Source organism: Cyprinus carpio, chromosome A11 (assembly GCF_018340385.1).
Source record: "Cyprinus carpio isolate SPL01 chromosome A11, ASM1834038v1, whole genome shotgun sequence".
NCBI classification, from domain to species: Eukaryota; Metazoa; Chordata; class Actinopteri; order Cypriniformes; family Cyprinidae; genus Cyprinus; species Cyprinus carpio.
Genome location: NC_056582.1, coordinates 26,605,307 through 26,630,087, shown reverse-complemented (window position 1 = coordinate 26,630,087; position 24,781 = coordinate 26,605,307). Strand labels below are relative to the sequence as shown.

Genomic DNA, 24,781 nt, shown 5'->3' with positions numbered 1-24,781 from the left:
TTAAAATGAAAGTGTTTAACAGATGTGCCATGAATCAGTCGTTGATCAGATAAAGTCACAAATGAATAAAGCAAGTATTTAACATTCAAGTGATTTGTTTTGATTGATGGAACTGGAAACAGCTCTCGCTCTGCATTGTTTAAATTGCACAGATGTCTTTGTTTTAGGTTTTATGAATGGGCACAGATTACTCTGCTGGACAAACCGGTTTAACCTGGTCTTGCCCTGGTCAGACTTGTTTGGTTTATTGTTGTTAGCTAGTCAAATCGAAAGACACTGGTTTACACATTTGTAGCAAGGGAACTGTATATGAATATGGTGTTTGTGTGTGTTTTGAAGTATTTCAAGTTCAATAAAATGCTGAAAAAAAAAATGAACACATTCGTTGTGATTATTGTTGCTTGTTCGTGTCACAGGCCGGTCCAGAAGATAATGGAGATAGTGTTTATAAAAACAATACAGTCTCTGTATTGGAGGTCTGATATTATTCAAGACATTAACACAGACAAACCGACTTTTGTGTTCAGTGTACTCTTATAATATCCTTAGAAACATTTAGGATCTATATTATGACAAACTGTACATACACTGCATCCAAAAATTTGATTTTTTCCTGGTAAAATAAAGGTAAAATAAAAAAATAAAAAAAACTCATGAATATTAATTAGGTTACGTCGCCGTTCCTGCTTGCCGATTTTTTCCAGTTGCGTAACCTAATTAATATTTAAAAGTGAAGTCGCACTGTGATTCTTTGATTGGTCGGCTAACTTAGCGCTCACTTCCCGACGTCTGCTTTCAACCAATCAGCGGAACGGACGTAGCGTTGCGTAATTAATATTCAAGAGGCGTCGCGTTTCATGGGCGGGGCTACGCGTTAGCGGTGTGTTGGCAGCCGGCGGTTCGCTTCGTTCTGAACGGGCGAGGGAAAACGGTGCCAGAACCGGGATGGAGGGGGATGAAATACAGGCCCTTAACACACGACACCTAAACTCCCACATCGGATCTGAGAGAAATACAGGTAAGTATATGACGTAATTCCGAGAAGAATCATTCAGGAAACTCAAGCGTTTCGTCTTCAGCCGCAATATAAAGGGTTTAAATCCGGGTTATTCAGCAAAAAACTAGTTAGGGAGTTAATTCAGTCTAATGTGTTTGTTATTAAAATTAAAATTTCCAAGAAAATCAATATATTATCGGCTAACTCACTAACAGCAAAAAAAGAAAGGTCTAAACGCTCATAAGTTTCGTTTATAACACAGTGTAAAAGTCGTATTGATGCGAGGTTTATATTGAAAAAACTCTGTATTAATGTATTAATAATAATACACTGAGAAGGGACAAACATTAAGAAGGCTCAAATCCTCCAGAATGACTGTTTGTGATGAGATTATTCTGTGTGTTTGAGAGTGAATTGTGTAAATAAAGCTGCGCGTGTCTGCCGGGGTTCCGCGCGATGCGCAGACCTGGGACCACTTCCGGCTGTGAAAGTTAAAGCAGTGATGATGATGGTTGACTTAAAAACTAAATTTAATGATTTGTTAATAATGAAAAAAAAAACGTCAATATATTTCCAAATAAAAAACTGTTAGCCATATATAATATATTAAATTAACTATATATATAATATTGAATTAAGTCATATATATATATATATATATACATAATTATATAATTATAATAGTTAACATTAATATAATATTCTGCAAAAGGTTAATTATATGAAATAATATATATATATATTATATATATATATATATATAGTATCTATATCTATATAATGCTAATAATATTAGATTATAATTATAAATCAATTAATATTAATAAAATAATAAAATAATTTGTAAAATGTTAATTAATATGACAAAAATATATATATTACATTTACATTCATTTAATCATATATATATATATATAAAACACACATAACATACATACATATAAATGTCTATATAACTGAAATTATTAATAAATGAATATATCCTAAAACATAATGAATTACATTATATATACTTTCTTATTACTACTATATAATTAATAAAATAAATAAATAATAGCTACACTAATATAGTTCATTTGTTTGTTCATAAGAAATATGAACAGCTACTGATCTGAGTATAGTAGAGTATATAAAGTATTATCAGAATATTTTAGTTTTACTGTGTTTCTACTTGAAGTGTGTTCCAGTCTGTCCACGGCTCTCATCTGAATGGATCAGATCTGCATGTTCAGTCTCGTTTGCAGTCATTTACTAAACAAATCAGCTGAGCATAGATTTACACACAAAAGCAGTCGGTGTAATACATTATTAGTCTTTAATCTGCGACACAAATAAACCCTTAGTGCCTGGTTTCTCGTTCGTTTTCTTGACGACAAAACCGTTTTAAGAAATTTTTAAATTTCCCCTAATCCTTAAAAGGTTAATTGAACCTTCCCTAAGTTAAGCCTCAATAATTTCCCCCTTCAATAAGAAAGGTTTGTGTTATTCCTATCTCAGAAGATGATGACAGATGAGCGCTGGGAGAAACTGATGATAAAACACACTCGCACTGAATGAATGAGACTAACATTTAACATGAGGGCCAGAAAGAAAGGTTCGTGTTATTCCTCCTTTAGTGTTCACATTTGTTATATTGAGAAGGACGAGTTCAGTTGAGTTTTGGTTGAATGTCTGTTATAAAACGGATCTAATGTCAGTTCATTCTTATTTTTTAGGAAGATGAATTATGTTGTGAAATAACTGACTGACTGAGTATTTTTTATTTTATTTTAATGTGGTCCAGAAGTTTGACTCTAGTAGTGTGTTTGCAATTTCATTACTTTTTGTTTTTATAATTTTTAGCAACTTATAATTTGCACAACTATTAGAGAGAAACAATGAATTGATTGAATTGTATCTGTTTTGCTTTTAAATGGTTATTTCATGAATTGTTTTGAGAATTTAGTGAATTACAAATGATTTTTTGACTTGCGTTTAGCTTCTGTTTGTGCTGTGCTGCACTTGAGGAACAATGTTAATTGTTGTATAATTGTTTATTTTGTTGGACTGGTTAATCTCTCACCTTTCACAGGTAAAGTCGTGGTTGCCACGTCAACGATACATTACAAGTGACCTTCAGATGTTTTCCGGTTAGATCAAAAATTATCCAAGATTCTAATTTGATGAATTGTCATTGTGTAGGAAACTAGATTTTTTAATGAAATAATGGATTGAGTAATTTTTTTATATTTATTTTATTGTATCATAGTCCAAAAGTTTGACACAAGCAGAGAAAATACTTTGGCTTTGCATGTTTTTATTTAATTATTACTATTATTATAAATAACATTTTTACGAATTATGTTTGGCATGTTCGTTTAGTATGCATTTTATCCATTTTGTATTTATCTTTACTATTTTAAAAATGTATTTTATGAAGATTTAGGTTTATATTTTTTATATTAATGTGTTTCTAGTGTCTTTCAGATGTGTTTCTATGTTAAGAATGATTCAGCGTTTCCTGTTTTCTCCACATTTTTTTCTAATTAAATCATGAGAGAGAAAAAATATATGTAATTGTACTTCTTTAAATTTAATTTTTTTTACTATCAGATATATGCATAAGATAGTAATGTATAATAAATTACTAAAAAAACTAATCTGGTATAATATAATGTAGAAAGTATGTGTTACTAAAGGGTTTAAGGATAACAAAATTTTTAGGACATTCATTTTTTAATTTAATTGAATGAATACTGAATATTTTACATACAATGTGGTCCAAAAGATCTGACACCGCTAGTGAAAATAGTTTGTTGTATTCCTCATTTGTAAGTCACTTTTATTAAAAGTAAATGTTAAAGGTCAGCTGTGTGTTTTCATGAGGGTTTGTTACTGAGATTTGTGTGATTAGGAGCCGTGGTGCTCTGGGCCGCAGTGGCGTGTCATTTCTTAATGAAGCGTGTAGTAATGACTCAGGCAGGTTGATAAACAGCCGTGTTTAGCGCTGAACTCTCTCGGGACGGATGGGATGTTTGCTGTTGTTTTGTTTTGTGCACGTCTGGGAGATGCTGAATGCTTTGCTGCATGGGGAAAATTCAAAGAGGATTGGCTGTGCACCTGATTTTCATTATTTCATGAATGTGCATGCATTGTTTTGGGCATTTTATTTGAAATGCCTCGAGTCAAAAAGTTGAGTTGCTGATGTGTTTTGTGTTAGTTCAGATCAATATAAACTCAGCATGTGAATGCAGAAGTCGGTGTGTGATAGATGACTGTTACGTGTGTTTAAGACACTGTTAGTAGGGTAAAACTGTTAAATAATCAATATCACCATACTTCCACAGTTGATTGATCACAGTAAGGTAAAAACGTAACACTAACAGTGCATGAATAATCATCTACTAATACCTAAATTAAATATTACTTTAATATGAGCTAATGATGAGTATTAGAACATGACTATTCATGTGCTGTTATTGTACAGTGTTCATTTCAATAACGAGTACATTAAAGAGTTAGTTTACCCAAAAATTTAAATTCTGTCATTAATTACTCACCCTCGTGTCGTTCCAAACCCATAAGACCTTTGTTCATCTAGAAAGTGCGAGTACGCTGAACGTTAATTACGCTGATTACATTGATTACGTACGTTATCTCTAAAACGGCGGAAGATGGTAACTTGGGGAGAAGAATTGCTGAAAAAATTATTCTTTTCTTTGCGCACAAAAAGTATTGTTTGTAAAATTATGATTGAACCCCTGATGTCTCATGGACTATTTTAACGATGTCCTTGCTACGTTTCTGAGCCTTGATCGTGGTAATATCATTACTGTCTATGGAGGGTCAGAGAGCTCTCGGAGTTCATCAAAAATATCTTAATTTGTGTTCCGAAGATGAACGAAGGTCTTACGGGTTTGGAACGAGATGAGGGTGAGTAATTAATGACAGAACTATCATTTTTGGGTGAACTAAGCCTTTAAGGCAATTGTTTTGTATTTCAAGTTTTCTGAAATGTTATGTTTAAATATGCACAAATTTCCATTCATTTCCAGAACATGTATCTGAATATTGCATAAAGATAGATTCAAAATTCATGTTTGACTTTGTTGACATATTAGACTTAAAGGTTTTTATTCAGGGGATTTTGGATTTCTCTTTTTATCACTCCATAAATCAGAAAACACCGCCAACAGATAGAAAAAAAACACATTTTCGCCATGTTTTTAAGATTAAAATGTTGCATAAATCAGTGTGAATGATATATGAAAAAACCCCACAGTAAAAACCTTCAGAATATAGAGAGGAATAAAACTGTAAGTTTTGGTGACTGTAAGTGCTCCTGAAGTGAAGAAACAAACTGATTTTGAGAAAATGACTAAAGAAATGTACTATAATTTATATGTAAGGCAAAAACATTGTTTTTTTTTGTTTGTGTTTTTTCTTGTCAGTCAAGTCAGTTTTAAGATTTTGGTCTAATTTGCTCCCATAACATGTCTACTTTCAGACTAGTGGAAAGAAAACATCTAAAATACACATTTAAGTGTTTATTTCATTACACTTTTTCTATTTGCGTCTGTAGATTTCAATTCCAATACATATCTTTAAAAGTTTTTTCCTCCACTTCAGCAGCACTTACAGACACCAGACTTTACAGTTTTAATCCTCTCTATATTCTGAAGGTTTTTACTGTGGGGATTGTTGATATATCATTCACACTGATTTATACAACATTTTATTCCTGAAAACATTGCGGAAATGTATTAGTTTTCTGTCTGTTGACAATAACTGTAGAGTGTAAAAACCTTTGATTCTATGTCAACAAAGACAAACTAAAATTTTAAACCTGGCTTCATTTATTTTCTGGGAATGTATGCAAATTAAAACAAAGCATTTCAGAAAACCTGCAATACCAAATAATTGTCTTAATGTACTTATACACCTGTGGTGTCTTGTTTTAAATCTGCACCTGCGTTTGCACTTATATCCCAATCGCCAAGAGATGTTTTATTTACTTGTATTCATTCTTCATCATCTTGAATGTTCTCTTTTCCATGTCAACAGAGAGCTGTGACCCGATGCACTCCATGCGGGTTTCCGTTCATGGTGTCTCCATGTTCTCCTCCATCACCAGCTCCATCTCCGACCCACGTTTCCGCTTCCGATGGCGAGCCATCACGGTGGCAACCCTCTTGGCTTTGGCCGTCCTCGTGTACCTGCACCAAACGTCATCGAGCTCCACTGACAGCAAAGTTAGGAATCAGCGCTCGTGGCGATCCAGCCGAGACGTGTCAGGCGCAGAGGTATTGCACTTAAGTACGCTTTTTGAGTATCTGTTCTTTACTTGAGTATTATTTTTTTCTGGACACTTGTGACTTTGACTCCGCTACATTTCTAATTTCCTCGAAGTAGAAAGTCGTTACTATGTAGCAGCTTTGAAAGCAAGTGGGTGATTTTTTTTTCTTTTTCTGTAAAACATGACCTTTTTTTGAGATAGTCTATCAGTCATCACTCTTGTAGTGACTAAATCCAGAAGAACTGTGGCAACGTCTCCAAGACACTTCAAGAAACCTTCCTGCAAAGCTCCTGAGAAACTCTGCTCAAGAGGGCAAAAGCTGCTTTAAACACAAAGGATGCTCACACCAAATGTTGATTTCATTTAGTTATTAGAAGTTAATTGATAAAGAAAACCTATTTATGATATTATTTTTGACAGCATCCTCATTTTACAGCATTTTTACACAAGTGCCTAAAACTTATAACAGTACTTTAGCTTCGCATGAGGTTTCTTGAAGCGTCTCGGAGACACAGTTCTTCTGGGTTGAGTCTGTCTCAGTTTGTTCTGTTTCTTCATGTCAGACTGATGATGATCAGATCACATCTCTGTGTGCAGCACAATTTGTTCTGTTTCTTTATATCACTCCAGATCAGATCAGATCTCTGTGTGGAGCACAATTTGTTCTATTTCTTCATGTCTCTCGAGATCAGATCTGATCAGATCTCTGTGTGGAGCCTAAACATAAATCTCACTGGATTATTACAATTAATGCCCAAATGAATGTTTGGAAATGTAAACTGATATTTCCTACTGACGCACTACAGCAAAAGATAGAAATAACCGACTTAAAGCCATTTCTTAGCTGCTGTCAATACTAGTATTATAATCATTTTGGCCACCAATGTACTCGTGTACTTTTACTTAAGCCGAAACACAACAGGTTAAAAAAATAAAAAAATAGTAAAAATTATTAATCACCCAACTTACCCATTAAATTGATAAAATAAATAAATGAAACATTTTTTGTATTACAAGTTTTCTAAAAAGTTTAAATATGCAAAAAAGGCATTATTTAATAAAATATGCGCAAATTTGCATATATTTCTAGTACAAAAATCTAAACACTGGATGAAGTCAGTTTCAAAATTCTAGCTTAATTTTTTTGACATATTGGAGTCAAATATTTTTACAGAGGGAATTTTGGGCATCTTATTTTTGTCACTCCATAATTAATAAAAAAAATACAAAAAACAGACAAAAAAAAATATATTAAAAACAATTTTGGGAGTAAATAAATTTATATAAACAATCAAAAAAAATATAAATGAACAAATTCAAACAGGGATAAAAATGTAAAGTTTGTGTGTGTAAGTGCTACTGAAGTGGAGATTTATGGCTCAGTGTAGGAGAAAAAACTCAGTTTGAGAAAACGGCCTTTAAAATATGTATTGTAATTGAAATCTGTTGACACAAATAGATAAAGTGCTATAAAAGAAACACTTAACAGTGCCTTTTGGATGTTTTCATTCCACTAGTCTGAAAAAACACTTTATGAAAAACAGCAAAAAGCCCAAAATCTCAAACTTGACAGGTGCATGGAAAAAAAAAGTTTTTTGCCTGCAGTGTCTCCTCTTAAGTAAAAATCGGTCTTTACAACTTTCACTTGTAATGGAGTAATACACTATATTGCCAAAAGTATTGCAGACCCAGTGGAGCCCCTTCTAAAGAACAGGTTTGACTACTTTAGTAATTTCCATGAGTACAAATCTTAATGTTTAAACATATAATGATATTCCAGGGGTGTTGCTGTGCTTCTAATTTTATAGCAACATTTGGACAAGACTCTTTTCTATTCTAACAGTGCCTCTGTGTGTAAGGGCAAGGTTCAAAAAGAAATGAGGGATTGAGTCAGTGTGGAAGAACTTGACTGGTCTGGTGTGGGAATTAATGCAGACCTTGAGCCAAAAAACTCATCAGCAAAACACAAATGGACTTGTACATACTCTATATGGACAAAAGTATTGGCTACCCAAAAAAACGGAGCTAATCCCCCTTCTTTAGAACAGAAAAAGGCACTTCCAAAACTGTGACAAAGATGGAAAAATAACTCAAGCATTTAAAAGCTGTATTCCATCTCATCTCAACATTTTTGGAGGTGTCTAAAATGAATGCACCCTTATTGTACAAGTCATTGGTGTTTGCTGATGAGTTTTTGGCTCAAGATCTGCATTTAAAGTCACACCAGTCCAGTCAAGTTCTTCCACACTGACTTCTTTTTGAACCTTGCCTTACACACAGAGGCATTATTAGAATAAAATAAGGGTCTTGTCCAAACTGTTGCTATACAATTAGAAGCACAGAATTCCCTAGAATATTATTAAATGCTTAAACATTAAGATTTGTACTCATGGAAATTACTAAAGTAGTCAAACCTGTTCATTAGAAGGGGGTGCCAATACTTTTGGCATTATAGTGTATTTGACCAGCAGTATCTGTAGTTTCACTCAACAATGGAATTGTGTACTTTATCCACCTCTAGTCAGGCGTGATGACCGCGGCTGAATCAGTTCAGTCACCCTGAAAAAACGACAAGCACCATCCGCTAACTGATCCCACCGGAACACACGGCCAGCGGGATCCGCTACCGGATCGGAATCATAGCAGACCTGGACACGAACTCACGCAGCCACAAGGACAACACGTGGTTCAGCTTCCTGAAACGAGGCCACCTGCTGGTGTCCGACAGCGGGGACAGCGTGTCCGTGGAGTGGGATCCGGAGTCGGTGGTTCTGGAGAGTCATCTGTCGGAGAAGGGCCGCGGGATGGAGCTGTCCGAGCTGGTGGCGTTTAACGGGCACCTGTACAGCGTGGACGACCGTACGGGTGTGGTGTACCAGACGGCAGCGTGTCTAAAGGTAAATACGGCTTGTGTGTTTCGTTTCTTAAAGGGGTCATCAGATGCCAATTTTCCACAAGTTGATATGATTCTTAAGAGTACTCCAGCAGTATATGGGAACAAGTTAATATGACTCCAGTCTTAATGTACTGTTTATAAACATACTTTATTACCTTAATATTATTCAATTGTTGGTCAATTTTAAAGTTTTTTTAATAATCAAAAACAGCTCTTTTAACAGCGCCCGTCTCGGTGCATGTTCCTTTAAAAAAAATGATTCATGCTGACCCCAAAACTCTTGTTCCACAGCTGATCTCTTAGATCAAAATGTTTACCTGAGCCGCATCATCATATTAGCAATGATTTCTGAAGATCATGTGACACTGAAGACTGGAGTAATGCTGCTGAAAATACAGCTGCGCATCACAGAAATAAAATTACAGTTTAACAGAGATTCACACAGGTAACAGATGTTTTTACAATTGTAAAATTGAAAATTTTATTTTTTTAAATCACCGGGGCTCTGACTGCAGGTTTTAAGGCGGAGTGGTTCGGTGAAAAATGTTTAAAATCGTTTGACTGGCTCGGTGGTCTCTTAAAGAAGTGGACCACCATCACGTATCAGTTCGTCAATGAAATCAGAAGGACGAGTATGAAAATCAGTGCATGTACTCTTCAGGTTTCCATGGTGACGTGGAAGTACATCATGAACTAATTGCTAGACACAATTTTATGAATCCGATGCTCAAAAGTGCATAGTTTTAGTGCGTCGTGCAAGTCTGAGCATAGTTTTAGTGCGTCGTGCAAGTCTGATCTTTTTCTGCGACCTGTGGCTGCAGGTTTTAAGGCGGAGTGGTTGGCGGTGAAGGACGAGCGTCTGTATGTCGGTGGTCTCGGTAAAGAGTGGACGACCGTCACCGGCGAGTTCGTCAATAACAACCCCGATATGGAGAAGCTCATTGGTTTAAATGGTGACGTGGAAATGAAGTTCTTAGCAATGCATATACCGCGGTAATCAAAAAGAAAGTTTTGATATATCAAACGCCAGGTGAGTCTCACATTTACTGAAAACATCTAGTGACAAAAAATAGATCACGCATGTTCACTTCTGGAAACATATATTAAAAAAAAACATATAAAAAAATCTAACTACAAAAAATACATAAAACATCTACACACAAAAAAAATATAACTCATATATAACCACATATTGACTGCTTCTGTATATAATCAGGGACAGATATTTATCCAAAATGGTTTCATGTTTTCTTATATTGCTATCTTATGAATTACCTAATACACAGTACCGACCAAAAGTTCGGGAAACATTACTATTTTTAATGTTTTTGAAGGAGGTCTCTTCTGCTCATCAAGCCTGCATTTATTTTGATCAAAAATACAGAAAAAATGTAATATTGTGAAATATTATTACAATGTAAAATAATAGTTTTTCTATTTGAATATACTTTAAAAAATAATTGATTCCTGTGATGCAAAGCTGAATTTTCAGCATCATTACTCCAGCCTTCAGTGTCACATGTAACATCCAGTCTATCACATGATCATTTAGAAATCATGTCTAATATTCTGATTTTATTATGAGCTGTGGAAAGTTCTTTTGTCTAATATATTTGATGAATAAAAAGTTAAAAAAGAACTGCATTTATTCAAAATAAAAAAAAAAATCTAATTATATTTTCTTTACTATCACTTTTTTTCAAAAGTCACATCCTTGCTTAATAAAAGTAAACTTTTATTTAAAAAAAAGGTTGTGTTAAATTAACTGACCCCAAATTACTGACCAGTAGTGTATTTGTTATTACAAATATTTATATTTTAAAAACATAGCTTTTTTTTTTTTTTTTTTTTTTACTTTTATTCATCAAAGTATCCTAAAAAAGTATCACATGTTCTGAAAAAAAATATTAAGCAGCAGAACTGTTTCCAACTTTGATAATGAATCATCATATTAGAATGATTTCTAAAGGATCATGTGGAGTAATGATCCTAAAAATTCAGCTTTGCATCACAGAAATAAATGATAATTTAAAGTATAATAAATTTAAAAACTATTATTTTAAATTGTAATAATATATCACAATGTCAAAAACATTAAAAACAGTAATGTTTCTATAGTTTTCTCATATACTGTCTTATATAGAAGCCTGTATGTCTTTTTTATGTTTTCCTATTCAACAAATCGACGAGTGGGAGATATCGACCCAAGCTCTCCTTCTCTGTGGTCTGTCTCAGGTTATCTCATCCACGAGTCGGCCGTGTGGAGCGATCGTCTCCAGCGCTGGTTCTTCCTCCCTCGCCGCGCCAGCTCCGAACGCTACGAGGAAACAGCAGACGAGCGTCGCGGCACAAACCTGATCCTGAGCTGCTCGCCGGACTTCAGTCAGATCTCAGCGTCGCGCATCGGGCCGCTCAAACCCACGCTCGGCTTCTCCTCCTTCAAGTTCATCCCAGACACAGACGACCAGATCATACTGGCGCTCAAATCAGAGGAGGACGCGGGACGAATCGCCACATACATCACCGCCTTCACGCTGGACGGACGCATCCTGCTGCCTGACGCCAAGATCGGAGACGTCAAATATGAAGGACTGGAGTTCATATAGACACACTTCAAAACAGCAGGCATCCGTTACCCATAATGCAATGAAACGGCAGCCAGTATATTTTCAGAGACATGTTTATGTTTAGTAGGGCTGCGATGATAATGTGTCCCTGCAGCACAGAAGCAGTCATCAGTAGCACAGGTATATTTGTAGCAATAGACAACAATACATTGTATGAGTCACAATTATACATTTCTCTTTTATGACAAAAATCATTAGGATATTAAGATAAGATCATGTTCCATGAAGATATTAAGTAAATTTCCTACCATAAATATATCAAAACTTAATTTTTGATTAGTAATATGCATTGCTAAGAACTTCATTTGAACAACTTTAAAGATGATTTTCTCCATATTTAGATTTTTTTTGCTCCCTCAGATTCCAGATTTTCAAATAGTTGTATCTCAGACAAATATTGTCCCTCCTAACAAACCACACATCAATGGAGAGATTATTTATTCAGCTTTCAGATGATGCATAAATCTCAATTTCTAAAAATTAACCCTTATGACTGGTTTTGTGCTCCAGGGTCACAAATCGATGTAGAATCGATTCTGAGTTTAGTTTCTAACAGCAGATGGCGCTCTATTCTAGTTTTTATCCGCACACTCAAACGCTCGTGTAATTTCACCTCGGCTCAGAATGCTTTTATGACGCAAGATTAATGTAAACACAGCTCACTGTGAACACCCTTGTAATTCGCTTCAACCTTTTAGAATTTTATAAATGATTATTTTAGGTTAAAGTGTAAGGATGCAGAAACTGTTTCTGAAGCATGCAGCGCCATCTACTGTTCAAAAAAGAAAGACTCGCGATCTCAGAATCGATGCGGAATCATTTCTCGATTCGCAATGCGTCGATTAATTTTCTCAGCCCTAGTATGCAGACGTACGTCCTCGATGTGGGACGAGACACAGAGAAACGCTCAGGGGACTGAAACAACGGGAAACAGATGCAATAATAGAGGAAACCTCTAACCGAACACGACAGGGTTTCTGCAGGTTTAAAACGCCCTGATTCACCTCTTCACAAACTAAGGCCTTAAAATGCCTCAAATCACAGTCTGAAATGGTGCATGCACTGCAACAAATGAACCTTTTCCAGTACAAATGTTGAAAGTTATATTATTAGTGCTGTCAATCAATCAATTTAAAAAAAAAAGAAGAATAAAAAGGTTAATCCAACCTAACATTAAAGTTTTTAAATATACTTTTATATTGCAATAATTTGACATTCAATCTTCAAATGAATGCAGAAACAACTGTATATATTTTTTTTTAAAGACTGAAGGCCAGTATCACTGATACTGATGTCTCTATGAAATTATTTTTCCCCTAATATTTAACCATTGACTAGCCATTCAACATTACAAGAGCTATTAATTCTAACATTTATTAGACTACTTCTAATTTAAGTGTCTAATTTAAAAGTCTTATTTACCTTCATCAAACCTGCAGAAACCCTGCGTAATAAATAAATGTGTACATTGTGAAATGCACTAATGAGAATAATTCCAGTAATTGTTTCAAAACAAGTATTTGCCTTTATTTTAAAAACTACAACACCTCAAAACATACTTTATTATGTTATTGTTTGCTGATTTTCGTGTTTTTTAGTGTATAAACTACACTGGATAGGTTTAATATTCCTTAGATTTATGGGATTAATTAAAAGACATTTAAAATGAATATGCAAATAAAGATTAATTATTATGAATTTCAGACATTTCGTTTTTTTTTTTTTTCTTTTTTTTTTTGGTGTGCCTTCCTGTGGAGTTAATTTATGTTTGGGGTTTTTATATAGATTTTACAAAAAAAGTAAGAACCAAATCATGGATTTAATCACAGAATGGATTCTGAAACGTAAATAAAAAGACTAAGTCAGAGTTTAGTTCCCATGATGACCAGGTTGGTGGGAAGCCCTTCGACTTTCAGCACCTGAAACACGTCCAGCGTCTTTAAGAAGTCGAACAACCCCCCTTATTTGTATATAAACTCGCTAAAAACACCGCTATACCCCATAAACGAAAAATAAATACATTTATAATCACAATTTTTTTTTTTTTGTCACAAATAGAGATCACGATTCTCGATCACGAATGCTGCGGTTTATTTAAAACTGTTTAATTTATTTAAATAAATTATTAAACATTTTAGTATGTAACCTAATATATGTATTTAAAATAGAATAACCAACTTTTAATATTAAAATAATGAGTGAATGATTCAATGACTCACTCATAAATACTTTACTTGTTTCATTAGTGGATGAATCAGCGTTTTTGAACGAATCTCTTGAATGAATGAATCAAAGACAAACAAAATTCATAACATCGCAACCTACTGGTCAAACCAATGCAAAAACAAACAAAACTACACAAAAACTTTATAAAAAGGTGATTTGCTCAATTTATCACCGTGTTTATATCCAACTTATAAACTTTCATCCCAGTATTTCTGTGGTATCATGAACGACAATAAAACAGAAATAATACTGTGTAGCTGAAAAGACTGTTTGTGAAGCGGTTTCTTACCTAAACACAGTAACTGCTCTCTCTCTCTCTCTGTTTTTTTTTCAAAGGTTTATAGAAACGGGTGAATTGTTGTCATTTAGAAATGAGATCGCTTCAGCGAAGCGCACTGATTGGTGCACAGTGTTGTTAGACATACAAACACCTGTAGAACAAACGACAAATGTAAAGACTAAGGTAAGTACAGAGATTCGTAAAAAACGCTGCTAAATCTCAGCGAAGCCCACAGCTCCGAAAACACAGTGTTGTTAAACTCACCGCTGTCTCTCAGCGCTGACAGCATCTGTTCAATCAGACGCCTGGCTGTGCTGTGATAACAAAAACTCTAGAGTATATCAAAATCCACAACACATATGAAATAAATCATCAACCATCCTCTCTGGATACTGGAGGGAAGACAAAGGGCCAGATCAAGACATTCCTGAAGTTTTAACACTTGAGTTTGTTTCCGTACCTGAGCTTTAGTCATGGCCGTCTTGGCATCGCTGAGGGCAAAGGCATAACCACAAACCCCAGTCTCGTCGTCTAGGATCAGACCGCAGCTCTGTGACGGCGTGACGTGGCCCTCCACCAGCCTGACGGAGAAACCGGTTTGATTAAGCGCTCGGTGACTAACCTAACCAAACTAACTGGTGTGTTCTCACCGGTCCCCAACCAGCTCCACCTTCTGCTGCGTCTCAGTCTGCATCTCCTTGAAGATCTTCTGCACCTCTGGCTGGAAACAAACATAGCGAGAATCTCGGTAACCCCAGACGCCAAAATATGTGTTGTAAACAGTGAAGAAATATATTTTAAATTGAAAATATATTTGCTCTTAACCTTCATATACCAAAATGTATTTCAGCAAGAAAATATACTTTCAGTTTTACAGTAGCCTTAATGTTTGATATATATATATATATATATATAGAGTGCATTTTTAAAATTATTAACTTGCTGATTTTTATTCAAATGTGACATATGTGAATGTATTTTCTTGGAGGGCAAAATATATTTTTAGAAAATGTATATTTTAGCCATTTTTGTATATTTATTACACATATTTTTTCCATATGGGACACATTAACTTACACTATTGGTAAAAAAAAAAAGATTGACTTAAATGTTGTTAAAGTCTCTTCTGCTCACCACGGCTGCATTTATTTGATCAAAAATTCTCAAAAAAATTTGTAAAATTATTAAAATTAATTTTTTTTTTTTTTTTGTAAATATGTTAAAGTGTCATTTATATCTAAATAACATTATCAATGTTGAAAACAGTTCATATTTTTGTGGAAATCATGATGCATTTTATTTTTCAGGATTCACAGATGAATAGAAATTTAATAATAAAATCAATTATTCTAAAAACAATTATTATTAAACAAAATAAACATCTTTACTTTCACTTTCCATCAATTTAATGCAGCCTTGATGAATAAATATTAATTTATTTTGAATGATAATACATCTCGGTTTTCCACAAAAATATTGTGCAGCACAACTGTTTTCAACATTGATAATAATCAGAAATGTTTCTTGAGCAGCAAATCATCATATTAGAATGATTTCTGAAGATCATGTGACACTGAAGACTGGAGTATATGATGCTGAAAATACAGCTGCGCATCACAGAAATAAATTACACTTTAACAGAGATTCACACAGAAAACAGCTGTTTCACATTATAATAATATTTCACAATTTTGTACAGTATTTTTGATCAAATTAATGCAGCCCTGTTGAGCAGAAGAGACTTCATTTGAAAACAAATCTTATTAACTTCAAACTTTTGACCAAGTCAACGGAAACCAAAACTGTCTTCAAAATATGTTAAACAGAAGAAACACGTGCAGGTGAGTAAAGGATGATTTTCATGAGGACTGTCTCTTTAAGAGCGTGTCACCTGGTCACTAGTACAGCATCGAAGAATTGTACACGCGCGTGTCCCCAGAACACCGCAAAACATCACACATACCACCATAAGACAGCATCCGCTGAACATCAACACAAACAGAAGAAGCTTGCTAACATCATACGGCAAAAAAAAATATATATATTATATATACACAGTACAGGTCAAACGTTTGGAAACATTACTATTTTCAATGTTTTTTTGAAGAATTCTCTTCTGCTCATCAAGGGCCTGCATTTATTTGATCAAAAATACAGAAAAAACAGTAATATTGTGAACTATTATTACAACTTAAAATAATAGTTTTCCTATTTGAATATACTTTAAAAAAAAAAAATTTATTCCTGTCGTGCAACGCGGAATTTTCAGCATCATTACTCCAGCCTTCAGTGTCCACATGTAACATCCAGTCTATCACATGATCATTTAGAAACATTCTAATAATTCTGATTTATTATGAGTGTTTGGAAACAGTTCTGCCTGTCTAATATATTTGATGAATAAAAGGTTAAAAAGAACTCAATTTAACACATCCTTGCTGAATAAAAGTATTGATTTTATTTAAAAAAAAGAAAGAAAAAATGACTTATCACTTTTTATCAATTTAACACATCCTTGCTGAATAAAAGTATTGATTTTATTTAAAAAAAAGAAAGAAAAAATTACTGACCCCAAATTACTGACCAGTAGTGTATATTGTTATTAGAAAATATTTATATTTTAAAAGCATAAACTCTTTTTTTTTTACTTCTTATTCATCAAAGTATCCTACAAAAGTATCACATGTTCTGAAAAAATATTAAGCAGCAGAACTGTTTTGCCAACTTGATAATGAATCATCATATTAGAATGATTTCTAAAGGATCATGTGATAATGATCCTAAAAATTCAGCTTTGGCATCATCACAGTTCTCAAAAGTCCCGGGAACCAATTTTCTGTATGTGTTATTTTAAATTGTAATAATATAATCACAATATTACTGTTTTTTCTGTATTTTTGATCAAATAAATGCAGGCTTGATGAGCAGAAGAAACTTCTTTCAAAAACATTAAAAATAGTAATGTTTCCAAACTTTTGACCTGTACTGTATGTATATATATATATTATATAGGGTCAGTACCTGGAATTCTCCGGACAGTCCTCCTCTGAAGCCCCAGGGCTCGGGGTCATCGGTCAGAGCGAGAGCGGGGTGAGGCGTCTGACCTCCTGCAACACAAACACACGTCTGTGGTGGTTATTGTTATTATTATGATCAGTGAGGACGAGCGGCTCTCACCCAGAGTCTTGACGTAGGCTTTGGCCATGGTGACGCCGCTCTTGATGTCACAGATGTAGTTGTAGAGGTCGTACAGGACGATCCGGTTGGGAGCGTTGGACAGTCTGTTGAACATCCGCACCACAGCGACACACATTTCATCAAACTCCTCCGCTCTCCGCCGCCATTCTTTACCCTGCAGCCACACACAAACACACACACACACACACACACACACACACACACACACTTCAATAATCTAGTTGTCTAATAAACCTGACATTGTATATTATGAATATTATATATTATAATGTAAAATAATAATTTACATTAAAAATTAAATAAATAAATATATATATATATATATATATATATATATATATATATATATATATATATATCTATATATACACACAATAAAATAAGATAAATATAAAAAATATATTTTTTTAATAAAAGTCATTTTAAAAACAAGACAAAATGAAATGTAATTATGTGTGTGAGTGTGGTATTTGACTTGTTTTTTTAATTATTATTTTTTAGAAATAAATAAATAAAAAAAAAAACAAAATATATATATATATAGATCGCTATATATAATAAAACCTTAAAAATAAGTTTCATTTGACGTACTTAAAACTAAAAATATAATTTACATTAAAATTAAATAAATTATATATCTATCCTATATATATTATATATATATATATATTATATATATATATATATATAATTATATAATACACACACACACATACAATAAAATAAGTTAAATATAAAAATACATTTTTTTTTAATTAAAGTCATTTTAAAAACAAAACACAAAATTTAAACGTAATTATGTGTGTGAGTGTGGTATTTGACCTTGTTTTTTAAATTATAATTTTTTAGAAAAAAAAAAAACAAAACGAAAAAAAAAAAAAAAATATTATATATTATATATATATATATATATACACACATCTCCATGCAAGGGAATGTGAATAATAAAGGTGTGGGATGTGTGCTCAGGGAAGTTCAGGAGTGCATGTCTAAAAGCGGAGTGGAGACCTGCTCCGGATGCTCCTCGGTGTCTCTGTGTGTGCGCAGCCAGTGCAGCTCCTGCAGCATGAGGACGGCCGTGGCTCCGTGTTCGTACGGCAGATAGAAGAGCTCAGACAGCAGCGTCAGGTCGTCCAGCGTCAGCGGCTCAGCTGTGTACAGAGGGTTGTCTCTGGGTCCCGGAGCGTAACCGTCCGTCTGCATCGGCTCCTCGTCAGACGCCTGCCGTTTAGAGCGGCCCCCGCCAGCGCCTGAGCACAGGTACAACAAAACCACTCACACTACAGACTAGACTCACAGCAATTAACAATACGGTTTAGAACCATTACCATTGTTTTGGAATCTAATATGTGACCCTGGAGCACAAAACCAGTCATAAAGATTGATTTTATGAAATTGAGTTTTCTACATCATCTGAAAGCTGAATAAATAATCTCTCCATTGATGTGTGGTTTGTTAGGAGGACAATATTTGTCTGAGATACAACTATTTGAAAATCTGGAATCTGAGGGAGCAAATAAATCTTTTTGTGCTCCAGTCTCACATAAGCGCAAAAAGTGTTTTTTGATTCTTATTAAGCTCTACAGCAGGGGTAGGCGACGTCGGTCCTGGAGTTTAGCTCTAACCCTAATCAAACACACCTGAACAAGCTCAAGTTTATTTTCATTACTTTAAATTAAAAAAAAAAAAAAAAAAAAACTTCTGTTCTCATTTAAGTTTCATTTGATGTACTAAGAAAACTAAAATAATTAAATATTTTGACATTTAAAAAAAAACTAAATTACTGAAACTAACTGAAATTATAATGAAATAATAATAATAATAATAATAATAATATATAAAATAAATCATAGTATCAGGATTATAAAATATATATATATATTCAAAAAGACTAAAAGTAAAAAATGTTAGTTTGCATGATAATAATGAGAATTTCTGGGTAAATGTGTGTAGATTGCATGAAAATAAAGCAGAAAACTTTGCTAAAAAAGTGCTAAAAATAGGCTTCATCTAAGAAAAACTTTTTGTTTTCTTAAATTTGTGGTTTTGTGAGATTCATTAAATATTAAATACAGTGTGTCCTGATTGACTGTTCAATTAAAAGCTTGTCTCTCCACAGCAGTGTCCATTTAGTATTATGGAAAAGTTCATAGTTTGATTTTTTTCTTTTTTTTTTCCTTTACTGTTTTCATTTGAATTTTTAATTAAAAAAAAAAAAAAATATATATAGTTTTATTTATGTTTTTGTACTTCAACAAACTATATGTAAATGGTTAGATGGCAACTACCTGAAACATCAATAAATAAATAAATAAATAAATAACCCTGTCACACATGAAACCAGAGTTGTTTATTTACCGTCAGGTTGATCTGCTCTGCTGAGCTCAACCAGCCAATCAGTGAGCGCCAGCCGCAAAGCCTCATGGGGGTTGTAGTCCGAGCCCTGATCGTCTCCATCTGTGGAGCGATGACATCATGTCACAGACAGACGCACATCAACAAATGAAGAAAACGATACATTTCAACAGAACATATACCCATAGAGACGTCTTTCTGTCCGTAGCTGCACCACGTGGCCAGCGTGTGAACGGCCACGAAATTAAGCTCAAATTCACAACAGTTGGTTTTTGATGACGACTCCTATTATTTTGAGGAACTAGCTCGGCCGGCCCTTTAATGAATCGTCCCAGGAACAGTCTCTGCGGGTCGTAGTCGTTAGCGTGGATGTTGTCCCAGATGACCGGCGGCCGCCGCAGGACAGCGGACACCTCCTCTATAGACGCCACACTGATGTGCTGGGACACCACCTTCGGCCCTGACGGGACACAAGCACATTATGCATGTCCACGATGCAAATGAAAGCCACCACCACCACGACGCATTCATGCATTTAGTTCAGATTTCTCACTGCACTTGCATGGGTTCGATTCACAGAGAATGCATGCACTGATCAAATACAGACTCTGAATGCAATGCAAGTCACTTTGGATTAAAGCGTCTGCCGAATGCATTAATATTCGTGATGTTACCTGTCCAGAGGATGTCGATCCCAGCGTTGAGTTTCTCACCGACCGTGTTCAGATACGCAGACTGCGGCACGCTAGGAGTGCAGAACGCAGCGCAGTAATCTGCAGAAACCAGAGACATGCACGGAAACAATCAAGCGCTCGGTTGAGTTTTAGTTCTTTAGTTTATTGTGCGTCGAAGAAACTTTCAAAACTGAGATGATGGTGCCGCCGGAGGAACATATGGGAAATTATGGTTATTTTTTCAGTTGAGGAATTGTGTTAATTTAGTATCATTTATGTACTATTATAGTTTTCATGTCTAACTAATAATGTTAGTAGAGTTCTAGTTTACCGGTGGGGCAGAAGAGGAAGGTGTGTGGCTCGTCCAGGTGCAGAAACACCTCGTTAGTGACAGACACCTGAGCTTCGGCAAACGAGCTGAACGCTTCTTTATCAGCCGGACACATTTCCGTCTCGATGTCGTCAAACAGCAGCGCGAACGACCGGCAGCCGAACCCACACACCTGCGTGCAATCCAGAATACATGATTGAACTGTTTGTGATTTAACGCCACCTCGGCTATATTCATTAGTTAAATTTAATCTTAGATAAAAATTCTAAAACTAAATCTGGCCTTACTTCGTTAAAAAAGAATCTGGAGTGTGTTTAAACCTGTAGCTGTCAGTAATTGATGCTGCACTTGAAGCTTTTATTCTGAAGGAAACTCCAGCTTCAGTGAAAAAAGGATTAAAAAAAACCCCTTCAACTACAAATCTAGAGAAAACGCTGCATGAAGATAACAGCAGAACTGCTGTCTGTTCTAAACTCACACCGCAGGTGAAAAATAAAGGAGCTGACTGCATTCATTCAGTGTGAACCAAGCCCTTCTGAGACAGAAAACACCGGATTCAGCAGCTGATCGTCTGGAACCAAGTGTGTGCTTCACTTTGAAACAGACTTGATGAAGAGATGAAGCAGATCCTTTGACAGAATAATGACCCAAACACAACTTTAAACACCTTTTATGTGTCAATGTAATTTAAACACTACACTTTCTGCCCTGAAGACCTATCGTTTCATATCGAGATGTGGCCGTGATAGTATCGTTACATCCCTAGGTGTGATTGTTTCTAGCGGGCCGCACCTGGCTGAGCTTCCTCTTGAGCGCCGCCAGCTCTTTAGGGTTCGAGAAGGTGATGTCCAGCCCTGGAGAGATGGCATAGATGAACTCCACGTCACGCTCCCTAGCAGCGGAGATCAGCGTCATCAGCTGCTCTGGAAGACACAATCAAGCAGTTTATCTTCATTACTGTCTTAAATTACAATTAGAAATAAAATACATGAATCATTGAAATGCAATGTTTAAAACCTTTTAAATCCTTGTAGTCAGGCACAGAGTGCAAGCTTCTAACATGATTCTGTATTTTTAACTAAGCAAGAAATATGAATATTTCTATTCTGGTTAATCAGTAGTACTTTTGTTAGCTGTTTTAGCATGTCATAAATGTAACAATTAGAAGAAAAAATTAAAAAGAAAAATATTTTGCACTCTATTAAGTAGAGTTGCACAAACTTTTTTAATATGAGCACTTAAAAAACATCTAACTTGATTGAGTCCTATGGGCCAAAAGTAAATTTTACATTATATCTAATTATTAGGGCTGTCAAATGATTAATCACGATTAATCACATCCAAAATAAAAGTTTTGTTTACATAATATATGTATGTGTACAGGGTATATTTATTATGTATATATAAATACACATACATAAATTATTATATTTAGAAAATATTTACATGTATATACATTTATATATTTAATATTCGTTATATTTTTATATTATATATAAATATATTTAATATATAAACATAACATATTCTTTTTAATATATACATGCGTGTGTGTGTATTTATATATACATAATAAATATAAACACTATACACAAATATATAATAAAACAAAACCCCTATTTTCAGATCTATTAAACACTTAAAAATAAAAAAAAATCCCTCATAAGTATATTATATTAAAATGTATTATTATTTTTTTAATTAAGCCATTAAACAAAGTCATTTACACTTGTACATTATTTTTAATTATTTTTTAACATTTCAAAATAAAAATGTTAAAACAAAAATATAAATTATTATTGAAGATATGCTTAAATAGAATTATTCCTCCTCCTCTACGAGGCAAAAATAAATTTTGCATTATATCCAGTTATATTATATTAAAATGAATTAATAAAAAAAAAAATTAAGCCATTAAACAAAAAATATATATAATTGTTTTTAAACTTTTACAGTATTTTTAATACAATTATTTTTTTAACAATTTAATATAAAAAATTTAAAACATTTTTTTTTTTATTATTATAGAAGATAAGCTTAAATAGCATTATTCCCCCTCCTCTATGGGCCAAAAATAAATTTTGCATTGTATCCAATTATATTAAAATGCATTCATTTATTTTAAATTAATTAATCCATTAAACAAAAAAAATTTATAATTGTTTTTAAACGTTTACAATATTTTTAATAAAAATATTTGTTAACATTTCAATATAAAAATTCCAAAAAAAAAAAAAAAAGAAATATTATAAGATATGCTTAAATAGCATGTTTTTTTTCCCTCCTCTTGTGTTATGGCTGGCAAAATAACAGTTCATCACGAGCCTGGTTTGGGCATCTCTGGTTTAAAGCACTGTTAGATTATCATATTCAGTTTTGTGTTTTGACACGACTCATGACATGAGTGTGTTGTTTCACTCTTAATAGAAATATATATATAAAACTGAATGCAGTGTAAGTCGTTCAGGATAATAGTGCATGCTAAATGCATGAGTGTGCAGCTTCACATATTGTCACCTGCTTCCTCCAGTGAATACAGATCCCTCCAGTACATCCGGTGTTTGTAATCATCTTTTGGGGCGTATAGGTATGTGTTCAAGCCCCATTTCTGCTCCCTATAACCCCCACACACACAGAAGAAGTGAGATAAATGAGCTGATAAGAGCTGATGGCATGTGATAAGAGCGGTTCGTTCACCTCCTGAAGAGCTCCTTCCTCTGGCTCATAGTCCACGGCCTCCCATAAAACCCTGCCGCACACAAAGGTCACTTCATACAGTGATGCTTCAACAGAACCTTCAGAAATACAACTTACAACAAGTCTTGTGTATTTACTGTAATGCATAATATGCAATATTCTACTAATTGTATATCTTATTTATTATATACACCTTTCAGATGTCCTGCATTTATAATAATATAAGTGGTACACTCTGCGCATTATTATTAGTATGATAATATCACTCAAATACCATTAAAAACAATATAAAAATTGTGGTCGCGAATTAAAATTTTATTAAAAAATCAGATATGCTGCCCTTATTTTAGGGCTGCACATTTTGGCTACATTTGTGCAATATTATTAAAATAAATAAATATTACAATTATAATAATAATTTACTACTACTGCTATGAAATAAAAAAAATTACTAACTAAAAACAAAATAAATAAAAATTACTATTTTATTATCTTACTAAACTACCACTACTACTAAATAAAACGAAAATTACTAAGTAAAAACTAAATAAAAATATTACTATTGTAAAATTTAATTTCAAAATAAAACTAAACAAAACAGAGTATCACGTTATAAACGCATTAATTAATTTTAGCGTTATATTTGACGTATGTTCATATTATATTCAATTATTTAATGTTATATCAGATGTTTTTGGCGACTCACTCACCCTCGACTACTCCACTGAGGAACATCTTGGATCTCTTGGACATGATTCCTGGTTTTGCAGCAGATCTAAAGGTCAGTCGGTTGTTACACACACATGCAGCTGATGGGTCTAGACCGCTCGATGAGTTCTGTGACACTGAATCGGCTGTTTAGATTAATGTTTATGTTTATAATCTCTCTACTTCCTTACTGAACTCGTGGTCACCCCGTCGCGCATGCGCGCTTCCGCCGCTGTCAGATAAACCCCGCCCACCGCGCGTGGCTCCGCCCATCGCGCGCCCGCTTTTTTTTCTGCTCATCAAACCGACAACTCTACAGCTGAGGTACTCCGTTCGAATAAACTATAAAAATGTTAATAAAAGGCACTGCATTTGAAATTATATTACAATTGCATGAATTCATGTCAAATGAAATGTTTGAAAATAACGCTGAGGTGAACATAAAGGAACTTAAACACTGGTTTGAGTGGATGTTCGTTTCCCTGACGAACTTATACAACGACAAACTGATAATTAT

The 24,781-nt window shown here is 34.0% G+C and overlaps 2 pseudogenes; one reads left to right on the top strand and one right to left on the bottom strand.

The window, feature by feature from the left end:
- The first annotated feature begins 2,496 nt into the window (after window positions 1–2,496).
- On the top strand, window positions 2,497–12,001 carry LOC109045504 (annotated as a pseudogene).
- Window positions 12,002–13,657: 1,656 nt separating this feature from the next.
- Window positions 13,658–24,494, bottom strand: LOC109086863 (annotated as a pseudogene).
- Between the last annotated feature and the right edge of the window lie 287 nt (window positions 24,495–24,781).